Below are 16511 nucleotides of genomic sequence, written 5' to 3'. Positions count from 1 at the left end.
GCACTGGGGCATGCACTAAAGGGCTTATCTTCTTCCCAGTTCTTCCTGGCTTTTCTCATTCCCTCCCTCTGTCCTTCCCAACTGAGCAGCCTTCCTCCGCCACGCCCTTTCACCATGATGTTTCTGCAATGGAATTGGCTGACAATAAACTGAGACCTCCGAAGCCATGAGCCAAAATACATCTTTCTTCCTCTAAGTTGTTTTGTCAGATATTTTGGTCCCAGAAATGAAAAGCTAACTAAGTTGTTCTCCCTGTGTTTTCCTTCTTGAACCAATCTCCTCCTCCTCTAAATTACAGAGGCCAAGAAAATAATCCTCTGCTTCAGGTACTTTGGCAGGAGCTTCTAGGAAGCAGCTGGAAGTCGATGTCTCCTTCTTTCGTTTTTAAAGGCCTGAGTGTGTTGAAGAGAACATACAGGGATCTGTAGGGAAGAAGAGAGAGGGTAGGAACAAAGGAAGGAGAGATTTTTGAAGACAAAGGCTTCGGTTCCTTTTATTAGTAGGTTTTATTGCTGCCCAATAACATGAACATGAATTCACAAAATGATGCTTACATTCTAGTGAGGAGGGCATGCAGAAATAGCAAATATTAAGATATAAGCCATTATGAGTGTTTATGAAGAACATAATCAAATGGTATGATAGGAGAGAGATTGTGTGTGTGTGTGTGTGTGTGTGTGTGTTAGATAGTCTTGAAGCCATTTCTGAGAATATACCTGAGCTGAGTTTAGAGCTTTCATGGAAAAAAGCAAAAGAGCCAATCATGGTAAGATCAGGTGAAGTGCCCATGGACCCAGTAGATACCCTTCAACCTTGACTTGCTCAAGACCTTGGAACCATTCTACAAGAAGACCAAGTAATGATGAAAACTATGTTTTTAATAGCTCAGCTGGTTAGGAGCTCAACTAGAATAAAGTTGTTTGAAGAAAAAAAAAGACATGACAGTGATATATTATTTTGTACACCTAAATATATGCACTTCCTACTCAATAAGAACAGTGCATATGCGAAATGTGAAAACATGTAGTGATGGATACATTTACACATCTATTTATTGATCTCACTAGGTTGTGTGCAGTCCTCACTAGAACACTGTAAATTTAGTGTTGATATCACTAAAAAAAAATGAGGATCTCAGCAGTGATGGAAGTTATTCAAGTAATAGCTACTGAGTACCCCATTTGTGACTAAATGTAACATATTTCTGTGAAACCCATGATATTTTTCCCATTTGCCTCTCTATTTGACACTGTAATCACTGACCCTCTCTAGACCCCAGGTTTTTGCCATGTATGTTAATTCATCTTATATTTATTAAGCACCTATTGTGTACAAAGCTTTATTTTAGGCACTGGTGAGGGCATGTAATTACACATGAACATGATATGGTTCCTACCAACAAAGTAGCTCAATGTGCAGTGGAGTAGACACTCCCCAATACACACACACACAAAAAAAAACTTTCTAAAATAGTGAACGAAAGATAAAGTTGGGGTTCAGGAAGATGGTAAGAAGTTGATGTGTTGGGTGTGAGCACAGACTACCTTTGGTAAATGACCCAGTTCTCACAACGATATGAGCCACTTTGAAAATTTCCCCCAGCTTACAGGGTCCATAGGAGAGTCATCGTGTGGGTAGGAGTCAATGCAGGCTGCATTGGAAAGTTGCTTTTAAATATGTGTCCAGCGGCATGTGGAGAATTGAAGCAATCATAGTGTGCCACTCTCAGGTGCAGGAAAAAGCTGTTAAATTGCATAGCCTAACTAACATCTGAAGTCCTCTTCTCTGACTTCGGCCCCCTTTCCTAGTCTTATCTCTTGCCATTCTCCTCTGAACCCAAACTTTCAGGCCAACTTAACTTTATGCTTCCCCATGATGATGTCCTAAGTTTTCTTTCTTCCATGTTCTTTCTTTTCACTAAAACCAGTCTGTTCCATTCCATGGAAAAGACAATACAGGGTACTCGCTGGAATCTTATAGTCAAAGGCAGAGCTGGGGCAGGAGGGGTGACAATACTAGACTCAAAATATAGACTTGACTCCAATCTCCTGCAATGAGGCATAAACTATAGGACTTTATCAACTTAAAGAGCTTACCTCTTTCTGGACCTCAGTCTCCTCATCTGCAAAATATAAAGTACGCCCTGCCTACTTGGCAAGGCAGCTGCACAACTCAAGATAATGATTGTAAAATGCTTTGCAAATTGTGAAGCAATTCCTTATGCATGTTTTCGCTTATGCAAACGTAAGGGATTGTCATTAGTATTCAGGATCTTCCTAACTGATGTGTTTTTTCAAGAGTTTGGCTAGAAACATGATTAAGATATGTCCCAGCTGAGTAGCTTCTTCCAATGCAACTTCATCCAATAGCCACAAAGGGGATAGAATAGGCCTTTTGTGATTGTTTTTTACATAGTTGGAAACATTTCAAAGCATCAGATCTGTTTTTTTTTTTGAATGAATTCCTCTATTTGCTTTTAGTCTATTTTCACCATTGCCTAAGAAGCATTGTAAATTTATGTTTCAAAGTTAATAGTTTAAAATAAAAAGTTACATGTTCTATTAATTTTTAAAAGATTTAGGATTTCCATAGAATTCATATATCACTGACAATGCTGATGAATCATATTTGAAAGGAGAATTGAGGAAGCAATTTTGGTTAAACAGGAAGTTTTTTCTAGGCTGATAATGAAGTGCAAAGCTTTCTCCTTGACTGTTGCAAACATATAACTTAGATCCAGTCAATTAATCAATTATTAAATCCTTGAGCAAACAAACATAAACTAGAAAGAAAAAACAAAACCACTCAAAATATTTAGGAAAATATTCCTAAGTGACAGATGCTGGAGAAGGAGCAGTTTGGAGAGAGGATGAGGAATTCACTTTAGTGCAAATTGATTTCAAAGTTCTTTTAGGAGAGGCCACAGTGGGGTTTGGCTATGAAAACCTGAAACTCAAAAATGATGAGAAGAGCTGAGACATAGGATGGCAGATACTATCATAAGGAAGGATGAAGCCCTGGGAGTAGAGATGATGAGGAAAGGAAAGGAGGGTCAACATTTAGGGATCAGGAGAAAGATGAGTACCCAGCAAAGAGGCCAGAGGAGCAGCTAGAAAGGTGATAAGAAAATCAAGTGAATGTGGTGTCACAAAGTCAAGGCAAAAGTAGGCCAATACAGGGAGCAGGTGGTCAATAGTGACAAGTTCTGCTGCTAAGACCAGTACAATGATAACTCAGAGTCTACAGGTCATGCAGGCACATGCCTGTAATCCCTGCTTCTCTCGAGAGTTGAAACAGGAAGATCACAAGTTCAAGGCCATCCTGAGCAACTTGGAAAGTCCTTGTCTCAAAATAAAATTTAAAAGTCTGGGGATGTGGCTCTGTAGCAGTACACTTGCCTAGCATTTATGAGGCTGTAGGTTCCATCCCTACCACTGGGGGGGGGGGGAAATAATGGTATTATAAGACAAAATCAGATTGCAATGAGTGAGTTGAAGCAGGGGTAAAACTGAACTGAAGACAGAGCATGCACCATTTTTTTTTCAAGAAATTCAGCAGTGAAGGTAGAGAAAGAGTGACAGATAGCAGTAGTGTCTGGAGGGGAATGTGGACCCCAGAGTGCAACTGTATAAGTTGGAAGAGACTGAGGCTTGATTATTGAGAAAATAGGTCCAATGGAGTGGGAGAAGTTGAAGACACAGGGAAACAAAGCATAAGATTATCAAGAAGGGCGAAAACAAAGCATAGTTCAGGGTCACCTAGCCCACGTGATAGTCCAAGGAGATGTCTGGGTGCAGATTACACCTGGCCAAACTACTAAAAGGACGAGAATAATTTATCCAGGCAAGAGGAGGGGAGAGGATATAGAAAAACAAGGCATTCCTCATTCAGTTTCACCACGGGGGCCTCTTGAACTTGCCTGGATTGAGGGGAAGAAAGGGCTCTTGAGCAACATTCTGTGGGACTATGATTTTTCTAAACTCATTTTTATAAATAAAAAGTAGATTTGCTTACACAAGGCTTATATTGTGTTTCTACCCAAGGTATATTTTTCATCTGGGTTATTTTCCTTTAGAAAATGTGCAGCCAGTGGTGGTGCCTGAAACTATTTATGTAATGCAACGGGTTGGCTTACTCTCTGTCACATTTCCTCTGTATTTCAAAAGTGAATAATTTCCTTATAATCATGGTGCTGCCTAATTAGAATCTGTCCATCTCGGCCGAAAAGAGAACTTGGCCTTTTAGGTGGTCAGGTAGGAACTCACTTGATGAAAGACTTATTTTTCAGGGGTGGGTAGTGGGGAGTTAGGTCTATATCCATTAGGGATATAAACGGAAGTTCCTGATGCAGAATGTCCTGTGAGATGCACTGTTGGCGAGGAAAAATAAGCAATGAAAGATTAAAAAATGATTTGTGTTTTCAAAGATAATCGTTGTACACTAAGTAAAACTTAACATCCATTAGAAAAAATTCAATTCACAAATAAATACATGGCACAAAATTCATGCTCTTTAGCAATTTAAAAAAAAAGTTATTGGTTGAACTGAAATTATATTTCCCAGTACTCAATTTTCTGAAAATACTAGTAATGACAACTAGTGACCATATGATTAAATCAGTCAGTACCTTTGATCATTCTTGGAATCAAGGTAAATTAAAGTAAACTTTGGGAAAATTATTTGGAATTATGGAACAAAAGATCTAAAATTATCTATATATTTTGACCCAGTAATTCTTCATAAGGGAATTTAGTTTAAGAAAATAATTTCAAAATAGAAAATATATAAACACACACACATATATATACCTTATATTCAATCAAGTAATTAATCAATAAATAATTGAACAAATATAAACTAAAAAGAATAATTTTTTAAAAAATACAAATATATGTGTATAGCAGTTGTGAAATTAAGCTCACACACTCAGAGTCAAAGAAGTGTCCTGTTTCTTCAACTCAACTCAATTTCTGATTTTGAATCCTATATCTTCCATGGTCCTGAAAATTTAATGTCAGCTATGGAAGTTTTTCTGAATACAGGGTTATTCCAAGGCTCCAGGATTGTACATGGTGCTGAAGCTTCATGGAGTTGGAAAAAGTTGATACTCAGTTATCTCTTACTCCACCCTCATAGTGCCTTGTTTCTGTGTCATCCATAAGGCAAAGTGGTCGCTGATAAAGCTAAGAGCACTTTCCTGGGGTCTCCATCATGCACAATTCTTCTCAGTAGGGTGCTGCCAGCTTCTCAGTTGTCCTGCCAGGAAGAAGAACTTGGATTCCAATTTTCTAGGTATTTTGGGGAACACAGTTTTCGCTCTTCCCCTCTCCCATAGGCCAGGAGTTTGGGGAGATGGTGTCAAATAAAGAGAGGAAGAGTCATGTGCTCACTCCCAGTTTTCCAAGACACTTTGCCTCTCTGCAGACCCCCTCATTGCCCTCTCCTTTCATCCCAGCTCCATCCACACTCCCACCCCAAACTTTTGAAAACTAAAGTCAAGAAGGGAAGACTTCTGTAGATACTTTTGATTTTAGCTAAGCCCCAAGCTACCTCTAGGCTGGAGCAAGAACAGCCTTTCTATGTTCAAAAAATAATAATAACTCAAAATATTATCCTAGCAAACATGCATGGATATTGTCATAACAGATAAAAAGTGTTAAAGAGATTGGAAACACCAAAAATATCCAATTGTGAAACATGATCATGTACCAAATTACCAGGCAGACATCTTTAAACATTACCATGACTTAACCCGCATAATAGTCTTTGATTTAATATCATATAATCATAAATGATTTTGTATACAAGGCATCAACCCAGATTTATTGTAAAGGCCAAAAGTTATCAGCAAAAAATGAAAATGTCTGATATGTTTAGGTGATGGGATTTTGCATGAGTTATTTTAATAATAAAGATTATGTAACAATAGTAAAATGAAATAGAAATTAGAGCAGAAAATAGTTCTTCCCAGATTTGGAATGAGAAATGAAGAAATCCTGGTGGATTTTGCCTCAAAGGGTAGTGTCAAGATTCCGTTCCAAGAATGCAAAGCTATTCCAGCTGCTGCCATTGTGGATGAGGTGAGATTGCAAAGATGGTTCATTTCCCTCTTGAGTTAATCTTCTCTAATACACTAAAGCTTATTGTCTGTGTCTCCAGATCCTGCTTATTCTTTAGATGCTGGAGAAGAATTTGGAAAAAAAAATAATTCAAGAAGTCATTAGATAAGAGGTGAGCGAGCAATGTCGGGCCCATGGGACAGATTTATCCTTAGGAAAGGGAAGTCTCACTTGTTGAACACCCTTTATATTCTAGACACTGGAGCAGATATTTTACCTTCATATTCAATTCTAGCTGAAGCCCAAAGCCCCAGTTATTTTCCATGAAACTATGTTGTCTCTGCTTGAAATGACTTCTCATAGGCCACTCTGTTTGTCTGGTATAAAAATTTAAGAACATAAGGAGTTTTATTATCATTACAAATCCGAGTAAATACTGAGTAATATATGATTCTTACTAAAAACTAGTAACACCGTTATCCAGCATTTCCCAATGCTCACTGACAAAAGTGTTCCGTGTCAAATAACAAGGAAAGATGATCTATCCACTAAGGCCCCTCTTCAAAATCTACAGTCCACTCAAAGGCTCTGAGTAGTTAAGAAAAAACAAAAATTAAAAAAAAAAAAAAAACCACTTCTTTTTGAATTCAGTGTTTCCTAGACTCACTTGGTCATGGAATCTTTCACTCCTTCTACTGTCAGAGCTCTTAGATTTCACAAACTTGTGTCTGGGGCCTAGCAGATGGCACCAAGGGAGGGCTAAAGGGAGCCATTTTCACGGGTAGGAAGAGTGCATTTGCAAGATACCAGGGACAGCTCTGCTCAGTGAGACCATCACAAGAGGAGAGAAGGATGAAACAGAATGGCGTCAGCACAGCAAAGACCCCCAGAAACATGACTGCCCTTTGGTGCCTCAGGCACCTGCAGCTCTGGGACACTGAGAGACTGGCAGAAATGCGATATAGCATGAGAATGTCAACTAGAACCCAGCAGGGATGGGAGGTACCCCGGTGATTTCTAAACCACAAACTTCTGTGAGGGCAACCAGACCCAGAGAAGAAGATGCATACCCAGCGCAGAGCACTTGGTCAATATGTCCAAGTTCAACATTCATGGTGGCAGAGTACAAAATTTGCTTGGATTCATTCAATGCTCCTGAGATTCCAAAAAGGACCTGGGTTCTGTCATCTTGGTCTGAGCAGGAATGGCAAAATCAGCAGGGGTTCCACTGAGAGAGATTATAATGAGGGGACTTTTTGTACAGAGACACAGGGAGAAGTATGCAAATCAACAGGGAGGGGTGAGCAAGGATCCCAGGGACTAGAGACTGTAAGAAGCACTTCGTGGATCTTAAGTGTGAAAGAAGAAGGGATTAGGGGAGGTAATCAGTCAGATGGGAGCCAGCACTATAGAAGAGGTGCTTCAGACGTGGAGTGTGGACACAGAAGGGCCAGCACAGTGGGTAAAGAATTGGGGGTGGGCTAGAAAGCTTGCAGAGCAGATGGGATGAGCAGCCATCAAATGTGGGTAATTATTATTATGGAGATGCAAGTTATGTCCACAGACTGGGAAGACCTAGAAACACAAGAATTATACCAACAAGATCAAAATCTAAGAAGCTCAGAATCTTAGAATTTTGAAATATCAGAACCCATGGTTGATCCAGAAAAAAATATATATAATTTGATGAAATTGAAACTCCCCTTCCCATTTCTGTAGCCCATTGAATTTGCCTCTCACTTATTTATAAAAAGAATGTTGGGTTAATTCATGTGAGTTGGCTTCTCTTCAGCTTTCCTCAGATGGGACACTTAGGAACCAGTGGCACGTTTATTTGTGTAAACCTTTCCCATGGACAAACCCGCCCACCACATCTGTGCCTTGGGAGGCGTGTCTCCACCCTGGCTAAATAGAAAGGCAATCAGCCACCCCGTGGACCATTCCCTGAAACACCCAAGGAATTGTTGTTCTTGGGGCTTGGGTCCCCATGTCCTTCTCAGAAATGTGCTTAGAAACCACAGGGATGCCTGGATAATAGCCCAGAATGTGTGGAACGCAGGGCTCAGGATTCTGATAACCAAAAATAGATGAATACAGTAAGATTGTCTCTGGGAATAGACTCTGATAGGAAAGAGACCGAAGAGTGACCAGGAAAAGGTGAGGCTCCTCTAGTATTAACAGCAACAGAAAGCCAACCACAGGACTAGAGAGAAAGGAAGGAATCGTTGTTTCCAGAGCTCAAAGAGGCTGGAATCTCAGCAGGAATGCCCAGTAAGAGCTTGGACCACAAGGAGAGAGGGTTGACCAGTGGTGGCCAGAATCATGAAGAAAAGGCAAGCCTGCTGGAAGTGCTACACAAGGCAGGGGAAGAAATACTCTGATTTGTTTTTTCCTTTGTACCCAAGTCTCCTGCCAGGAAGATAAGGGATGTTAGAAACTCGTTTTCTTTGCAGTGTAGAACAGTGAGAAGAGGATGTGACGGATATAAGATCAAACAGGCAAATGACGACACACCATTCCATGCAAATGCTTCCCACCACACCTCTGAGCTGCCCCCATTAATTTTACCTCTATATTGCCAAATACCATGGCAAAGTCTCATTTCTTATGTAACTCTCAACTGCACTTGAATTAATTGATCACTTTTTTCTTATCATATTTTCTTCATTTGTTTTCCCGGATACTTCCTTTGCCTTCTGGTTTTCTGTCTACGTCACTGGCTATAGTTTTGGAGTCCCCTTTGTTGGTTCCTCCACACCTCCTCACCTTCTAGGTTGGTGAGGCTCAGAATTTATTCCTGTTTTCTCTCACTCTTAGCTCCTGGGCGATCTCATCCAGTCCTACACATTTAAATTCCCCCAATGGAGGCACCATCACTCTGAAATTCCTAGCTCCAGCCCCAGCCCTTCCTGATACACTGCCATTGGTGTGCCCAATTACCTGTTGGAGAGTTACCAGTTGGGTGCTAGTGGTCATTTCAAATAGAAAATACTTTAATTAAAAAATAATAATAATCCCACAGATCTACCCTTTTCCCATTTTCTATGCTCATATAGATGTGAAATGTACATATATTCTAACAAATATTAAGAATACAAGTTCCATGATCATTATGAAGCATTTCATTCAACAAATATTGGAGGAGTATCTGAGATGGGCCAGCCCCGGTAGTCACTAAATTAAAAAAAGTAAATTAGGCATGAAACTTGACCTCGAGGGAAGACAAGTGAGAAGATGATCACTTGTGTCTTTCTGTATATGAACTCATATCCTCCACCCGGTTTTAAGTTCCTTGAGAAATATTATGTTGCATTGGTTCTTCAAGCTGCAATCCTGGCTAGCTTGAGTAAAAAGCAGGACCCAAGACTTAGCTAAGACTCTCATTGGCATTAGAACATAGAATCCCAAAGTGTAAGGATGATAAAGGAAGCAATCTCTGTGAACTCCAGGTCCCTGGTCTGTAGAATGGGCAATTGGTAATACAGTGCAACTGTGAGGTTCGAGAACATAATACACAGGAAACACAGGACATGATGCTTGACCACAATAAAACCAGCCACTATTCATTGGATTCTTACTATTTTCTATTATCACGGTATTTACTCCAACTCCTTTTTTGTGGTGATGGCATGTACAGTGTGGGGTGGGGGGAAGCAACTTGCTGAGTGTTAGTTATCCTATAAGTTGGGCAGGTACACAGCTGAGTCCAGAACATGGCCTCCAAGTTGCCAGTCCAAGATCTGATGGCATCCTTGTACCTCTTCATCAGGTTAGCTCTCTGAGTCTCAGAGCGTCCTAACGTCACTATAATTCAAATAATCTTTATGTTCAGAAACATTTCACCTTACAGTTTATAACCTGAGGTTGGACTTAATGAACCCCCACAGGAGCCCATTTGGGGCAATTCTGTGTAGAAAACTTTCAGAGGCAGCTCTACTTATATCAAATTCAAACCTACCTCTCCCAACCTCAGCCTTCTTTGTTTTGCTGCAGAAAATATTTGGAATTTGAATCAATCAATGTGTGGTTTCATCTGATGGCTCTTGAGGTGTTTGAAGAAAGAGTTGATCTCATTGAGTTTTCCTTTGTCCAAGGTAAGTGTTTCCATCATTTCAAGACAGAAACGTTGTCATTATTTCAGATTCTAGTTTTATGTGTCCTTTAGACCCTATTAAACACCAGTCCTTTAAGTTCTGCCACAATTATTTCTCAAACTATCCCATTTGCTCCATTACCACTACCACACCCTACTGAGATTTCTGTTCATCTTTTAGTGAAATATAATCCCAATTATCTCTTTAGCTTATTCTGTCTTTTCTACTCATACCCTTCAACTCACCATCTACACTTTGAGAAAGTGATTTTTTTTTAAGTGCAGATCTGGTCTCATTACTGGGCTCCCTATTACTTACAAATTAATTCATAACCCCTTAGAATAGCATATGAAGGCTTCCATGATATGACCTCTGAGACAGAGAAATAAAACTGTCCAGTGATATTGAACTTTTGGAGGCACACTTAGAAAGCTTACTTGAACTGCAGAAATGGGAAGTGAGGGTAGTCATAACCAAGGTAGTGGGACTGGGATTAAAAAGCAAGGGCTAGATTTAGAAGGTATTTCAATAAACTCCTGAGGAAGGGGATATCTATGATCTCTGCCACTGAAAGCTGACTGCCAGGTTTTTGTTTTGACCCAAAAAGAGATGCTAGTGGGGAGCAGACTGTGGGGCTGGGGTGCTAGATGGTGAGTGCAGTTTTCAGTGAGATGTAAGGAGCATGGAACACAGACAGAGGGAGGGGCTATGGGGAAATAGACTGCTACAGGTTACACATCAGTAAGCAGCCTGGATAGAATCAGCCTTTTTTTTTTTTTTTAACCACAGGGTATGGTGGTTATTACTGAGCTACAAATGAAGTAAATTCTGAAGTCCTGGCCCCATCTGAGCTCAGAGTGAGAAAATAGCTTCAAAGCAGCCATTTTAAGTGATTGCTGAGGATTGTTGTCTTCATTGTTGTAAAAGAACACTCTACTTTGCTCAAAAGATTTATTTGTTTGTTTATTCTCTGATTGTGAAGGATGCCTCTGGCTCAGCGACTCAGCTCAGTACATGCTATACTTTTCCTTGCCCATGAGTAGGAGGTCCCTCATCAAGGAGGGAAATACTTATTTGGCAAAAGAATAAAAGGTCTTCCAGAATCATAACTCATGTCTCCAAGAGCAGCAGCAACCACATAGTGGCCTCAATGAAGGTCAGTTGAAGTGAAAACAAACAAACAAACAAAAAGAGTAATCCATTTCAATGGTAATAACTACATTTTATTATGATAGATACATAATCAATAATTGCATAGAAGTATGTTTTTCAGATGGAGACATTAATTTCAACAGTCTTTCCAGAATCCCACTCCTAGGAGATACAGAAACAGACCCTGAACTCATATATATTTGACTCATTGAACTTGGCCTCATTATTCACTTCAAAGCAATAAACAAAGCAAGGAGATTAGCTCGGCTCAGTAAGTACCGATGGTAGCCACGTGCAGAGACCTACAGTGTAAAACATGCACAATAATTTTTCATCAGACTTGGGTGTAAGAATAAGAACTGGAATTACTTTCTCTTCTCTTAGCTGTGTAATTTTGATCAACTCCATTCATGTCAGTCTACTTCTTAACTGAAACATGGAAATATTCTCTATCCTGCTTACCTAACAATGTGGCTATGATGTTCAAGGAAAAGCAGTTAAATAAAAATGGTTTGTGACTGTTAAGGCTTTATACACATAGGTAGACATATTAGTCGTGATCATAATTCTTGCCTATTATGACTATTATTATCATAATAGCAAAGTCATTTCCTTTTCCTCTGAGCCCCAATTACCACTTCCATAAAATGTTTGGATTTCACCAAATAGTGTCTAGGGCTGTCTGCGATTCTTAGTGAAGAATCACAAGAATTTTAAGTACAGAAGGAAAGAGCCTGGGGTATAAGAAGCACTGGGGAGAACTCCTTTGGCTGAACAATTGCAATGTAAACTGAAAACTGAGAGAGGGTTGTCAAATCAAATGTTGATTGTCAATTTAAAAACATGGATTAAAACTCAAAGAATAAGACAGTCAAACCCCTGCATTCTAGAAAGCCAATTAGCAAGTGCATTTGGGCAACTTAAATAGGAGCACAACTATGCATGGTCAGCCAAGAGCATGAAGCCATAGAAGGTGACCCTCATGGGGCTGGAGTGTGGTGGCATTGTGCCTAAAGATGCTGTCCTACTTTGTTTACCCACAAGCACTGCACACATCAGGGGCATTCCGGAGATGCATGCATTTAAAAAACTTTGAAACATTCTCCTTCTATAAAAAGGCTTTATTATAGAATTATCCCCCATGTTCCTCTTTCTCAACACTTTCACATCAATTTTCACATATGAACATAACATGACCCTGGTGGAGGGTGCTGGCTGAGGAGTATGAAGGGTGGAGCCCAGAGCCTGCCATCTACTTGCAAGGTGGGACCTTGGGAATAGGCAACTCTTTGTTGTGGGGACTATCCTGTTTACTGTAAGATGTTCAGCAGCATTCCTGGCCATCACCCACTAAATGTTTTTAACACCCTAAAAAATATGTCCAGATATTACTGAACATTCCCTGGGGGGAAAAACTCCTCTCCACTGAGCAGCCCTACTTACAAACGCCTAGAAAGGGCAAACTAAATGTCAATCATGACTTCCATGTGTACTATTGTGTTTTGATAATCGGATGCCTTCCTATGAAGATGAAGTATAGATCTTCCTGGGGTATCTTAGAGAAGAAATAATTCTGTTTTTCAAACTCAAAGAAACTGAAGAACTCTAGTATCAGTGACTTGCTGGATCCTTTCTCACATGTTGAATAAGAACCAGGTGGTTACTGAGGCTGGTTAAGATCAACGTGCAAACACAGCTCACAGAGCCTGGTGTTGAGTAGGAGTTCAGCAGCTGTCACATTCTATGGTCCCTCTGGGAAGAGCATCTGCCAGCATCAGGAGGAGGGGACACTGCTGAATGGCAGGTCACAAGCAGTATATCTCCAAACACAGCGAAGTCACATTTGGCAAACATATCTGGGGCAGGAGCTGCTCCTGTGGCTCCTGGGAGCAAAGTCCTTCTCTGAGGATGCATTTATGTGGCATCATGATGGTCATAGCTAAGCCCAGCTGGGCATCTGCCAGCACAGAGCAGGCCTGGTCTTGCTCACCCATCTGTGATTCTCTTCTGCTATCCTCTGATGAGTAAGTACATTCACTGTGAGTCCACTCCCCACTGACTTTCGAATAACTTGCAGAGAAACCCAGTTGTGCACTGGTGTCAGAGCAGTGAATAGTAGGCATTCAACATACTTCCTAAAACTTTCGACTGGTTTGATACATACTGCTTCACGGAATCCTCACGATAACCCTCTGGAGTCAGCGTCTTCTTGAAGATGAAGAAATGACAGCTCAGAGAGGTCAAGTGCATCTTCTATGAAAACCTAACAAGCCAAGTGATGGACTTTAAATTTGAACCCACATCTGTGTACCTCTGCACCCTGCGTTCTTTCTAATGTTGTGTCTTCAATGAAAAGAGCTGGGAAAGAAACATTAATTGAGAGGTTGTTTTCTAAGACATCCAGGAGTTTGAGTCTCATGATAAACGTTTGTTGACTAACTCTCCAGCCAGGGAAGAGGTTGCCCACTCACACAGACTCAAGTTAACTGATTGGTCTCTCCAACTATATTGGGAGCAATTTCAGAGTCAGTGCCTCATGAATTCACCTTTTGCCATGCAGGCCCAGTGTTAGAGGCTGAGAATTCTGATCTGAAAACCGCAATTAGAAGACTTTGTTACAATTGAAAAGTCCATGAGTAAAGTGAAAAAGATAACCCTGTTGACATTTCTTTGCAAGGTCCCAACCATGACAATTATGTACTCCCAGGTGCTATGGGAAGTAAGGTCACAGTGACCAGATGTGTGTGGGGGTCAGAGCCTCCCAGTAGGGATGCCACCCAACCGCGTCTTAAAGGGAAGCATGAATCTGTGCAAAATGACTTGTCCCTGAGTCTGGACCCAGCAAAGGAAGCTTCATGTTCAGAGATGGTGACGTGTGAAGTGGGCTGTTTGGGGGAAGAGCAAATAGGATTATATAGCTAAGTTTTAGGATCTGCATGTAGCCCTGGATAAACACATGCCAGGCATTTCATAGCCCTCTAGTATGACAGATCAAGATATTAGTAAGGAAACTGGCCCTGAAGTGCTTAGCGCCACTGCAGTGAGGCCCCCCCCCCACCCTGTCCCCCGCCACATCGTATAATTCTCAGAAAGACGTTCTCACCCCACTGGGCTGCCTCTTGTGTAATCAGCCTCATTTGGAGTCACTGACTGTTTGTCTCCTGCCTGGCCTAGATTCCTGGGACTCAAATCACATGAGACCTAGGAGGGTGCATTAGTCATTTGTATTACTATCCGACCAGCATAGTTTCCTGGCCATGAAGCCTCCTCGCTTTGGAGATGCTTAACATGTGCTCATTTCCCTGAAGAATTCAGCTTCATTTAAGCTCAAAAAAATGAGAAATGCTATGAAAAAATGTGCAGCCCTTGACCTTTGAGCTCTTCCAGTTGGCTGATGGCCTTGGGTGAATTCCTACCCCCCCACCCCCGCCACGTGAATCAAAATCAGGAGCAGAGTTGCATTACTTTAAGGGCTTCAGGCTCAACGTCTTGTCCCTGACTGCAACACTTTCCCATTCCCCCAAGTCCTGTCCTCTCTTTGAGGCTCAGGCCAAGTGCCATCTCTTCTGAACACTTCTTTGATCTCTAGCTCCCCACCACACTCAGTCTACAACTATTGCTCCCTTTGCTAAACTCCTAAAATATTCCTGCCATATGCCAGCAAGTTCAAATTTAAGTATGAATTAAGAAAACACAAATTATGTCTTGTGGCCTCCCCAAGATCACACATCCTGAAAGTGTCCCCATTTCTTTGGCCATCATCCATCTCAGGCCTGCGCATGGTGGCTTACTTCTCCCCTAGGACGTCATTCCTCTTTTCATAGTGTTCTCCTTCTCTTTGCTCATAGCCACTTTTCCAGCTTGCTCCTCATCCTACCAAACACTTAATGATGGTCCAAGTTACCATGGGACATGAGTGGCTCATCCTAAACTGGGCGTTGTCGACCCCACCAAGCCATAAACTTGGTTATGACTAAAGCTCTCCATCGTCAAATGGAAGTAGTATCTAGGAGAAGGGTCCTAATCAGGCCCAGGAGACACAGTGAATTACATGAAGAAGTGGCCAAATGACCATGACCTCCACTCCTCCTACATCATTTTATGTCTCCAGCCTACACCTGTGGGCTCATGAGGAGACTCTCAGGATGATCTGACAACTTCACCACCCTCCTCATCACTTAAGAAATCTCTTTCACTTTTTTCCTTCCACTACTACCACCATGATCTTCAGAAAGGTGTCACTCTAATCAGATTGTTCTCCTCAGGATACTGAGACCCGCTCTTGTTGCCTGCAGTACCCTGCTCATTCTCTAAGGCTTTGCCCAAACTCTGCCATTTTCTCTAATCACTTTCCAGAGTGGGAAGCTGGATGACACTTCTTAACATTTCTCCCAAAAGACCTTTAAGAACAGAAGAAAATTATCAGGTGCCCCTGAGCTTCCTAGAAGTATACCCCCAAAGGAGACCTCTGAAAGAGTCCTCTGAGGACAAATGGCTTATCTATGAATAATGTCAACTTTGGCTTCTGTTTTATAATATTTCTGGATGCTTTGATATTACTTCAAAGTTATTTACATTTCCCCAGTAAACTTGATATTTCATGCAAATGTGCTATCTAGATCATCTAGGTCTTCATCTATAGCCCTGACATGCCACTATCCCTCCCCAATATAAATAGAAACATAGATCCTTTTTTAGACTTCTACTTCGGCATGGTCCTGAGCCTGAGAAGTTCAGGATCTAGTAAAGGAAACATCAAATCACACTCTGATGACTGCACAAGACAGTACAGGGCTTTTGGAAGGTTAGTGGAATCTCAGTATCAATTAAAGACACTGAAATTGAATTTAAGTCATGACTCCCCACAATAACAATACTAATGATAACAATAAGAAATATTAAATACCTTATCAGTAGCTATAACTTATATATAATACTTATCTGACCAAACACTTCTCTAAGCTCTTCACATACATTAACACATTTAGTTAAGAGAACCACACCATGAAATAGGCCCTGCAGATAGCCTCATTGCAGTTATCTCACAAGAAAACTGAACATGTCATGAAATGACAGACTGTCTTCCAGGGCCATAACCTTAAGCTCCCTGTTATGACACTTCTGTATGACCTTTGGTATTAAATGTAGTAATATGGCAGCAACCGTGATAACAGTAGTACTAGTAACAATAGCAGCTGCAGTTGCA

This window comes from Marmota monax, unplaced genomic scaffold, assembly GCF_021218885.2.
Source record: "Marmota monax isolate L192 unplaced genomic scaffold, Marmota_monax_Labrador192_F-V1.1 WCK01_AAM20220418_F8-fsc00023, whole genome shotgun sequence".
Taxonomy (NCBI): domain Eukaryota; kingdom Metazoa; phylum Chordata; class Mammalia; order Rodentia; family Sciuridae; genus Marmota; species Marmota monax.
The sequence above is the reverse complement of the archived record's forward strand: the minus strand, read 5'-3'. Positions refer to the sequence as shown.